The sequence below is a fragment of the Capra hircus genome, chromosome 10, assembly GCF_001704415.2.
Source record: "Capra hircus breed San Clemente chromosome 10, ASM170441v1, whole genome shotgun sequence".
Classification (NCBI taxonomy): Eukaryota; Metazoa; Chordata; class Mammalia; order Artiodactyla; family Bovidae; genus Capra; species Capra hircus.
The window spans coordinates 37,522,682-37,534,237 of NC_030817.1; positions in this window are offsets into that span (position 1 = coordinate 37,522,682).

Sequence of the window (11,556 nt, forward strand, 5' to 3'; positions counted from 1 at the left end):
CCAGCATCAGAGTCTTTTCCAATGAGTCAACTCTTCACATGAGGTGGCCAAAATACTGGAGTTTCGGCTTTAGCATCATTCCCTCCAAAGAAATCCCAGGGCTGATCTCCTTCAGAATGGACTGGTTGGATCTCCTTGCAGTCCAAGGGACTCTCAAGAGTCTTCTCCAACACCACAGTTCAAAAGCATAAATTCTTCAGTGCTCAGCCTTCTTCACAGTCCAACTCTCACATCCATACATGACCACTGGAAAAACCATAGCCTTGACTAGACAGACCTTTGTTGGCTAGGTATGGGCAATACATACTGTTTCCTGACATGTTATAATAACTTACTACATAGAAAAACTTTTGCTGTATCTACAGCAGATTTGGCAGGAAACACCCCCACTGAACTCTTAACTCTGTTAATTCTGCTACTGCTAAGTCTGCTAAGTCCCTTCAGTCGTGTCCGACTGTGCGACCCCATAGAAGGCAGCCCACCAGGCTCCCCTGTCCCTGGGATTCTCCAGGCAAGAACACTAGAGTGGGTTGCCATTTCCTTCTGTTAATTCTAGGATGGGTCTAAGAACCTTGCAACGCACGCTGTCTCCATTTTCATTAGTCAAGGGGAAAGGAAGTTGTCAAGGAAATATTTGTAGTACTGAGCTTGGAACAGTGTACAGGAATGCAGGATATAAAATTTCATCTCGAAGCTCTCATTTAGTAAATGTTAGTACTGACATGATAACAGCCTTGATTATATGCATCCTGTTTTAGTCGTCATTGGATATTTGCAGTAATTTTCAGAGGATCTTAAAATTTCAGTGTTTATACAGGTTTTAGAGGTCATCTCATCCAATCATGTTTTAGTTTGATGTGAGCATTTGAATAGCATAAAGGTCTTGAAAAATAAAGGTGAGCGACAGCATGTTAGGTTCAGCCCAAAGACATTGAAATACTAAATACTTGGCAGTAGAGGAGGGAGGTTATGGTCTCTCTACAGAAAAATGTCATTGACCATAGTGGAATTCTGAAGCCAGAAGGAGCGTAGAGACCATCATTTTCCAAAATATGTTATGCAGACTTTAATAGATGTTGGTTCAGAAAATAAGTTTGGGAAATGCCAGGTTTAGAAAACTTACAGCAGGACTTCAGAAGCCTTCAGTGTATTAAATGCAATATGAATCTGGTGCTGAGGGGTGGAGAAGGGAAGTTTTTCCAAACTTACTTAACCATAGTTAATGGCAACCCATTCCAGTATTCTTGCATGGAGAATTCCATGGACAGAGGAGCCTGGCAGGCTACAGTCCACAGGGTCACACACAGTCAGACATGACTGAAGCAACTTAATATTCAGCACAGCATTTATATGAATGTGCTTAGGAAAATGCTGTCACACTTAATTCCTACAGAGATGTATCCTTTTGTTTGACAAGTGACACTCTAAGATCACATGGCCAGCCAGTGATAAGAGTCAGTACCTGTTTCCTTCCCATAATACATCAGGAGCCCCTAAAGGGCAGAATCCTCCCACCTACCCAACCCCCTGGGCTGGGCGGGGGGAATGCCTCTTCCTCATCCCCTCCCCCAGCTCCAGCTGTAACCTGATGCTGATACTTTAGGAACTGCAAGCTCTCTATGGAGGACTATAGGCTTGAGTTCACCAGTTGGTCTCCTTTGTTCCCAGGCTCTTGTGAAAGAGTGCCTTACCTGGGCTGGATATACTTCCTTTCATGTGCCAGATTCAAAATACCCAGGAAAAAAATAAAAAGCAAAATAATGAAAAAATTAAGGAAAAAAATGCCCAGGAAACATAGTTTTTTACATTCTGGTGATAAATGCCAACTTGGTAGGGAAACAAGTTGCACACTGTTAAATAATATTTAATATTGCTTTTGTGTCTTTTTCAAACTGTGCATATATTGACCTTTTATCAAGTCGATATATCAAGTAGAGCCCTTCTAAAACTGCCCCATCATAGGTTAACTAATAGAAATTTTTAGATTCAAGTATTATATTTTTGGGAGACTAGGAGATGAGTTTCTGGTATGTGTGTCTTTTCCCCCAAAATAGTCTTCTTGGCAGGTAGTTAGCATGTACTTTTCCTTGGCCTTTGTGTTGGATTACAAGTGGAAGTGCACGTAGTATTGTCCATTGCCTTATGGTTTTTCATTTATGTGTCACAGGGGGCAACTTGCTTCCTTCCCATCCTACCGTTGTCAGGCTATGTTGGGAAGCTATTCTTTAGGGAGATTACATCTGGTCTTCTGCTGGAGTAAGATAAAAAACAAGTATGTTAATACCTGGCCTTTAATCCTTTCTCCTAGAAGACATCAAATATCTATATGCATCATTCATCTTCCCTTGACAACACCCCACACTACTGTCTCTGATCTCCAGAAATATTTGATTCCCTGTGAGCTTTGTGATAAACAAAAATATAACCATTTTGGGGGTCTAAGGCTATCATAATAAATCCAAACTCTGCCAACAAGAATCTGGGTTTGGTTTTTTGTTGTTTTTTTTTTTACTTTTGCCACTAGGCATTCCCTGGTGGCTCAGCTGGTAAAGAATCTGCCTGCAATGTGGGAGATCTGGGTTTGATCTCTGGATTGGGAAGATCGCCTAGAGAAGGGAATGGCTACCCACTCCAGTATCCTGGCCTGGAGAATTCAATGGAATGTATGGTCCATGGAGTTACAAAGAGTCACACCCGACTGAGACTTTCACATTTCTCAACGGGAGGTAACACTATGACCCTTGGAACTCTTAGGTTGTTGCCTTTCAGCTTCTGTGACTCTTCTTGTGTTCACCCTCCCTAAGTGCTGTCAGTGACTGCAGTAACAACTCACAGAAGGTGGGCTTTTTCACTTTCTTTTCTTCATTGCCTCTCATTTTCAGTAGTCAAGGCAGGTTAGTTTTCTCAGTGTTCAGTTTTACTGAAGCATTTTTCTTGTTTGATCTGAGCAGTGCCAGTTCGGATGGCAAAAAGTACATAACTTTCATTTTAGAATTTTTCCAGTCTTGATTTTTCTCATTTGGAACTTGTGCATTCACCTTTGATAATTTCAAGGAAGTGAGAGGTAAGTAGTAGAACTCTCCCCTGGATTACACTTTTTCTCTAGATGAATTGATGTATTCATTATCTCATTCACCAAGCACAAGTCATTGTGCCCTCTATTAGACAACCTCAAAGAGTAGGTTGTTCTAAGCATTCTTGGGAACATGGTCTTCCTCATCTTTGTTTATGGTAATCCAGAAAGTTCATAAAGAGTGCAAATATTAAAATCTACCTACTCATGAAATGATTTATGACAAACAATGTCAGGGACTATATAGTAAAAAAAAAAAAATCTGTTGGTGAACAATGGCCACCACCCCACCTCTTACTAGGAGGGTTAATAGCCACACTGGCTCCCTCAGACATGAGAGGGGAAAGTTGGTTTGTTTTGATCCTGTAAAATCTGTTCACAGCTTCTCAATCCAGGGTCAAAAGATGACCATAGTTCTCAAGCTTTTGGGCTGACCTGAATATGTGATAACTGATAGAAGATTAATGCCAAGAAGCCATGCAGATTGGGATCAACCACTACAACATTTCCAGTTAACTTCCCATTTCCTAACACTTTAGTTCATGCCAGAATGATTGAAAAATAGGGTTTGAGGTATAAGAATCCAGGAATTTCCGTGCTAGACAGAAGTAATTCCCTCGAGTGGTATTAACCTTAGATTGGGAAATAAAAGGGCCAAGATGAATGGACTACATATATTAATAGAATCGAGATGGGACAGTGTTCAAACTGAAGAAAAAGCAAATGTGGGGAAAGAAAGCTACTTGATGCCTGGTCAAAATAGTCTTGACAGCTTAGACATTTCATTTTCTGAGAAAGGTGGATGATACAGTGGCATGGATCTGATCACATTTCTTGAGCTGAAGACCTTTGCTGGCTCCATTTATCTTTAGAGGCTCCCTGTGACCTAGCTCAAGCTGCATCTCCTTCCTGAGTTCTATCTTTAGCAGCATTTCTGTCACAGCAACCATATAGCATTCACCTAAGAATGCATGTGTTTTAGTTATTGTAGTGGTTACTTGGTGTTTTGATCTACCCAACATCCTATTTCTCCTCCTTTGGGGTGGGCACTTGCCATCTATCTCTACAAGGATTAAATCACGTGCTGCTACAGCTGCTGGTTTTCAGTACCCCCTGAAAGAGTTCAGGGTGGAGAGCAGAAACGAAGCATTCTGTGCTCCAGGAAAAACTGGCAGGACAGATCTTTAGAAAGATATTTTCAGGAGCTAATTTTATGAGCCCAATTCTCGTATCTTCTTAGATCTAGAAAACACTAAAATCCTTCATGGTGATACCTATTCCTTGTGACTAGCAAATGCTTCACAAAACTAGCAGAAACCTTCTGGAAAAATACATGTTTGAGTGTATGTATGCTCCCTTCACCAAAATCACATATATACTGGCCTTCTCCCCTCCCTCTTTGAAGCAGTTTCTTAGAGCTATCTCCTGGGCTGCAGTCCTCATTTTACCCCAAATAAAACGACTTGCAACTCTCACGTTATACATTTTTGTAAGTCGACAAGGTCTTCTCTTCCCCATCTCTCTATGAATTACTGCCCTAGGCCAGCCCACTCTGTGGTTCTAAGTGGCTAATCCTAGTAAAGTATTGCAACCTTTCCCACCCTTGGTTAAAATTATTTTCTGTTTCGCCTGAATCCCCATTATTAAAACAGCTTAATCAAAGCACCGACCGTAACCATGCCAGGTGATCGGTATATGTCTCAGGTAAGACTGTACTTCCCATCTCATAAGCCATGCTGATTATCCCAGAGTTAGGCACATACCCCAAATGACTGAAAAGAGGCTTTCTATCATATCTAATTGCTGGCCTGTATTGCAGGCCTTCTGTGGCAATTCAGTAGTCTGGTGGGCATGGCATGATGTGAACATGGAGCCACCTGTAGTCAGACTCCACGTCTCCCTCCTACAACATGGGTTATGTCCATATGCTATGGGAGAGAAGCAAGTGGAGAACTGAGGCAAATGCTACCCCTGGTTTTCCTGATTCCACTTGAATTTACTTAAGCTATTTTCCTTGGGTCCAGAAGAGTTCAAATTAATAATAATTTAACCAAAAATAAGCTCCTCCTCCCTAATAGAAATTCTGTCTTCTGAAGACCTCCCTCAATCCTCCAAAATTAATAACTACTTGTGAGTCCCTGTCATAGTCCATTTTGGCTACATAGCAAAAAATGCCATAAACTGGGTGGCTTGTAAACAATAAACACTCCTCTCCACTCTGGAGACTGGGCAATCCAAGATCACGGCACCACAGACTCAATGTCTGGTGAGAGACCACTTCCTCATTGATTGCCATCTTACTGCAATCTTGCATGACAGAGGGACAAGGGATTTCTCTGGGCTCACTAATCCCATTCATAAAGTCTCTACCCACATGGCCTAATCACCTCTCAAAGACCTCTAAACACTAACACTGGGGATTAGGTCTCAACACATGACTAGGGGAGACATTCAGTCCTTAGCATCCCCTATTAACAATATGTTTGTGGCACTGGTTTCACTTTGCCTTGATTTGGAGTTTGATCACCAGTCTCTTTTTCACTTGTTGACAGGCTTTTTAAAGGTAGGCAGGGACTTCCCTGGTGTCCAGTTGTTAAGACTTCGCCTTCCAATGCCATGGGTGTAGATATGATCCTTGACCTGGGAGCTAAGACCCCACAAACCTCACAGCCAAAAAACCAAGATATAAAGCAGAAGCATTATTGTAACAAATTCAATAAAGACTTTTAAAGTGGTCCGCATTTTAGGGAGCATCAGTGGACTCTTCATAGGGCACTACATTGTAGGGTCTTAAATTTATTGAATTATATCTAGACTGGTAGTGTGTAAGTACTAGGAATAACCATGAATTTAAAAATGAAAATCCATGCTTTCATGGAGTATATTTTCTAGTAGGAAAGTTATTTGACCAAAATTCATGGGAATTGCTAAACTGGAAGAAGCCTTGAGAAGAGGCAAACCCAACCTGGAAACAAGGTGCTCGGGAAGAAGGGATCTTGCTTTTTCCACAACCAAAGAAAGCAAAATTAGTAGCTTCTTGGATGTAGCAAAAAATGAGTAGGAAGTACATGTCAGGGTGAACTTGAAAATAGAACTTGGATTTTATTTTCTATACTATTAAAAGACTGACCATTGTATTTACCTGTGCAGAACAAAAATGTCTAACTAAGTGTTCACAGTTACTCCCCAACTTGTGCTCCATAGTAACTCAGTGGTGTTTCCTACAGGGACCAAAGAGATTTCTTTCTTGCTGTATACTGTTCCCTAAATGCAACAGTGCATGTTCGCTTCTCTCTACCTTTGCACTCACTGTCCTCTCACCCTAGAGTGTGTTCTGCTTCTTTCCCATGTACTGAAAACCTTATTTTGAAGTTGGTAATCACTGCATTCATGATTAGAAAAAAAAATTCCCAGTGCTTTCCCAATTCCTTCCAGATGCCGAATAGTTTCTCTCTACACCAGGCAGTAATTAATGATTTACCCTCTCTGCAACTGAAACATAAAGAAAGAGAAAACAAGCAAAGGAGGAAAAGGTGGGGTTCGTGGGAAATGGTAGTTAGTCAATTAATTTGCATTTGTGGAAGACATTATAATGTTCTGTTGTGTTTTGTTTATAAAGAAGTGAATGTATTCCAAGTTTCATGTGAACAGATGTCAGCTTTAGGATCACAATATTTTTGGAGGGTAAGGACCCCAGTTTGTACATAGACATAAATGCACAAAGTTTTGTGTCAGTTCTTACACAAAACTTTTGCCTCTGATGGTTGACTGACCGTGTGCAGTACTAAAGATGACCTGTGTGGGGAAAGGATGCCACAACATGAGGCAGGGGAAGGACTGCTCCCACAATCAGTAGAAAGTGACCCAGCCAGTGAGGCTGTCTAACTGGCTCCTTGTCATAACCCCAAGTTGAAGGACACTCAGTTTGACTCACCAAAGCTGGGTGCCAGGAGCCAGCACGAGGAGTCCAACCGTGGCAAAGGTCATGAGGTTAAGGGGCCCGACAGGCAAAGGCGAGTCAGGCCTTAAGGGAGCCTCGCTGGATCTGCTCATGCATCTGCCCCAAAACCAGAGTCTGCCTGCTTTACTGTGTTATGCTTTCCACCTACTCTTCTGACATTAACAGGGGGCTGTCCCCCCACCACCTTTTTCTGGTAAAAGTTAATTTAGAGCTTTTAGATAATAAATCTCCTGGGCATAATAAGAGTGTTTCAATCCAAAAACCCCTCTGATGGCTTTCTAGCCTGCCTGCCGGACTCTTACAGCTGTGCATGTGATTGTTTGCGGCCTCCCAACCACAAGAGGCACAGGAAGATTAAAACATCCTAGGAATGTAGGGGCTTCTGAGGAGTCAAAATCGTTAGAATAGGACTGATTAAGGGTTTCATTTGTTGAGCCAATACTTGCTGCCAAGTTTTCATATCTTTTATTTGTAGATATAGTTGGTATGTAGAAAAACTAGGTAGTAGCCCTGGTATTAGCAACATTAGATCTTTGAGTTAAGTACTTTCTTTGTTATAACCCACTGCCCTTTGTTCTACAGGAATGTAACTTTATTTAGTACTTTGAGGGTGATGCAGATTAAGAAAAAACACTTCAAGGTAAAATGAGTCTTCTGGTTGATAGACATTTATCTAGGAAAAGAGCCATACAAATGTTAACAGGCCCCCTGGCCAGAAGATGATGTAAAACCACCTAAGACCTTTTGTATACGGGAAGGTATGCAAGAGGAAAGCCTGGTCTCAATAAGGGTCAGGACTGCTGCCCCTGAATAACTCTGCATATTCCATTATTTCTTTATGTACAACTTGGGGTATATAAGCTGCTTTTGAAAATAAAATTGTGGGTCTGGCACTGATGCTTGGCTCCCCCATGTCGTTCTTTTCTCCCTTTTCTGGCTGAATTCCTGTCTGGAGCATGGAGGCTCACCGTGTCTACTTATTTGCCCTGGCTTCTAAGACCCTGGCAAGAGGGAGCCCAAGGCGTGGCACCCTCCGCTATTCAAGCAGGCGCCGGTGGCCTACATAGACAGTGCAAACTCCTTGTCTCGGAGGTTTATTGGTTCTCCACGTAAACCAAGTTATTCAGCCTCTTTTCTCCACTAATTTTCCTACTACACTATTCTTTCCTAATCTCTCTTTATATCTCTGAGTAAATAAGTCTTTCCTCGCCGACTCCATCCCCACTTCGAATTCCCTGAATCCACTGGGGCTGGACCCTGGAAGCTGGGAAATTTTTCTCAACTAGATCTGTGGTTGTGAAGATTTGCTGCCACTACCTGTCTGAGAGATTCTCTCCTCGTTGTTCACAGTCAAGGATATGTCTCTGTGCATGGATGGGGAGGGGGAGCTTACTAGCTTGCCAGATATATTAAATCCTCAATCATGTGACTTTTATAAAAATCACTGTTAACATTTACTGGCACTGTTCTAGATGCTCTAGATGAATCCCTCGCCTCATGTTTGCAGTGCCCTCCTGAGGCAAACACTGTTGTCAGGCCTTATTTTTCTACAAGGAAACCAGGACATAGAAAGATTGAGGTAATCACCGCACAGCTATAACGTGACGGTGGAGCTGCAGCGTGTGATGCTCAAGCCTGTGCCGTGCAGCCTCTCCCAGTGCAAGTGAGGGAAGCAGTCCACGTGGGGCCTCAGACCAGACTCCACCTCACTAACTGTAGGCAAAAGTCTGAGGACGGTAACTCAGTCACAACTCTTAGCTTACTCCCCTGCTTGTGTTCTCGATTGCTGGTAAAAGTAACCACGGTGCTCGCAAGCAGGATAGAAATAAGGCTATTTCATGAAAAGCACAAACCAAGGTGATCACATCCTGCCTTGTCTCCTTCAGAGTTAGGAGCAGAATGGCTGATGTCTTGACCAATGGATATAATCTTACCTATACTCCTCTGAGTACATAAAGAACCTAAATATTATCACCCAGGAATAAAATAATCTCGAGAATGTGTTAATTCACATTCCCCTAGGTTTTGAAAGGCTGAAAAATATTCCATTTTGTCATCTGTCATGATTATCCTGGAACCACATTTTTAATGGTATGAAGTCTATTGCAGAATTCACATTCTGAAATCTTTCAGACAATTCTCTAGCATGCCACATCGACATAAAGGCAATCAGGTTCTCAGCTCTACAGAGGTCCCTCGGGAATCCATAAATCCTAAATGAAAAAATGTCATCAAAAGAAACTAGAATTCCCTTTAGTTTAATTCACATTTTACATTTCTCTAAAAGGTTTGTCAGACCCAGATTTCCACTTATATGAGATTTCTTTAGTCCTATAACCACAGAATTTAGGAATACTTAAGGCAAATATCAAGACTTGGGAGCACAGTCATGTTTGTAAAATGTTTTCTTCATAGGGCTTGTTTGACACAAGCTCTATTAGTATAAGGAGAATCATATTTGTGTTATGCTGTTTTCTTAGATTTGAAAATGCTCTCCTAACTTTATATGACCTTTACCTAATTTACTGTAACAATTTACTTTTGAAGCCCATTTTGCCTCACCTTCCATTAATTTCTCATGTATAAATAGTTAATATTTATAATCTAAGGAGTTACCATCACAGTGGGAATAAAAGACAAGTGATATAAGCCAGCATCTCACCATCACCATTCTCTGTTCAGAGTGGTCTAATTTCACAATTCTGGCAACACTGTTAATGCTCAGCAAACTATGAGATCACTGAATCAAGCAGCTATCCCATTCACAGCCCATCTTTATACTTTTATTTTAGCTAGATTTTGCAACCTGGTCTCTGCATTGATAATTAAACATTTCACCATCCATATGCCTTTAACGTCATTGCTGAAAAGTTGCCCCACGTTTTTGCTTTAAGCCTTTGTCCTACTTTTTGGTATGTCACTAAACAGGCTGAGCATTCAGTAAACTGTACGCTATTCAGATTCTCACATAACATTCTAGTTTAGAACACAGTAGCTTTTTGTTGCAGAGGGACCAGCTAAAGAATGTTCTTATTTATGCGAGTGGTGGTAAAAAGCCTCAGAGGTTACCTAGGTAAGTGTATTACACTGCTGTACTTTTTAAAAATATTTTACCTGAGTCAGCTCTTAATTATACCTAACATTGAGGAGAAAAGTGTTGACTAAAACAAAATTATGAAAATCATAGTTATTTTGAAAATGTAATCCAGAAATATACTCAGCTATATGTCAACACATATTTGTGTCCTAAGTAATTCAGTAACTAATGTAGGTGCTTTCTCAGCTCTTTCCATGTTACCTGAACTAGGATGATGGTAGGCAGTGCCCAGTTTACCACAGATAAGCACCTGTTTGTCAAGTCTTGGCTGACCTTTAGCAAGTGGCATTTGTCAAGGATAGCATTAAAGAGAGCTCTGAAATACATTAGATATTTATTTAAAAACTTGACGACCCTCCAGCTGGAACACCAGTGTGCTCAGTATGCAACTTAATACTCTTCACAGTACAATACTCTCTCACAAGATCTTTGCCTTCCATTAACAATTCACAAGCTGTCCTTCCTGTTCACACCCTCGTGCCAGGGTTTTCTGAGAACAAGCTCAGTAAAGAACTTACTTAACAACAGCGGTTTATCTAATAATTTTACTCCAAACCCCCTTGGGCAAACACATGTCACTGATCCCAAGGTAGCATTCAGGAAGTCCCTGATCCAAGCACCAGATTCAGCAAATTCCCAGGCATGACCAAACTTGCTAGAAAACCAAAAAGGGAAAATCTGGGAAGTAAGCCAAGACCCTGGGTGTCATTTGTATAGCATTCAAGCCAACTCTGGTTTCAAAATTCTTTTGAGATTGTTACTCCATGATGGGAATGCATTCCACAGTGCTTGGCCACAGATCACCACACAAGAGACACCCTGTAGAATTGTGCTTTCATAATGTTCAGTTTTTGCAATAGGAACATTTAATTGTGGGTACAAAAGTTTGTTTGGTTTTTGAATTTTCTTAAAATCTACTGGGAGGCATTACCAAAGAGTAGATATAAAACTGGGCTAAGATTTTCTATCATATATCTTAGACTAATCCCATATCTTCTATCTTCCTGGCCTGTTTTCAAAGATGCTGTGAAGAATGAACAAGAAAATATTTTATTTAAAACATTGGTATAAGCACAAGGAAGATGTTACTCAAAAGATATGGACGAGAAATAGTAAGCATTCAATGCAAGCTTTAACAAGTGAGTAGTGATATCCCTAAGTAATCTATTGATTTGATTGCAACCTCAGTAAAAATGCAGCAGGATTTTATTTGACAAACTATTTTTCAAACTTATATTGGAAAAATAAACAAGAATAACCAGTAATTTCTTAGACGAAAGAAGGATAATTAGACCTACTGTAGAGTAAAACATAGTATAAAACCACTATGATGAGAACTCTATAGTGTATGAAAAGACAAGGGAGACCAACAGAATAAACTAAAAAGCCCAGAAAGGCATCAAATAGATAAATTTAGTCTGTGAT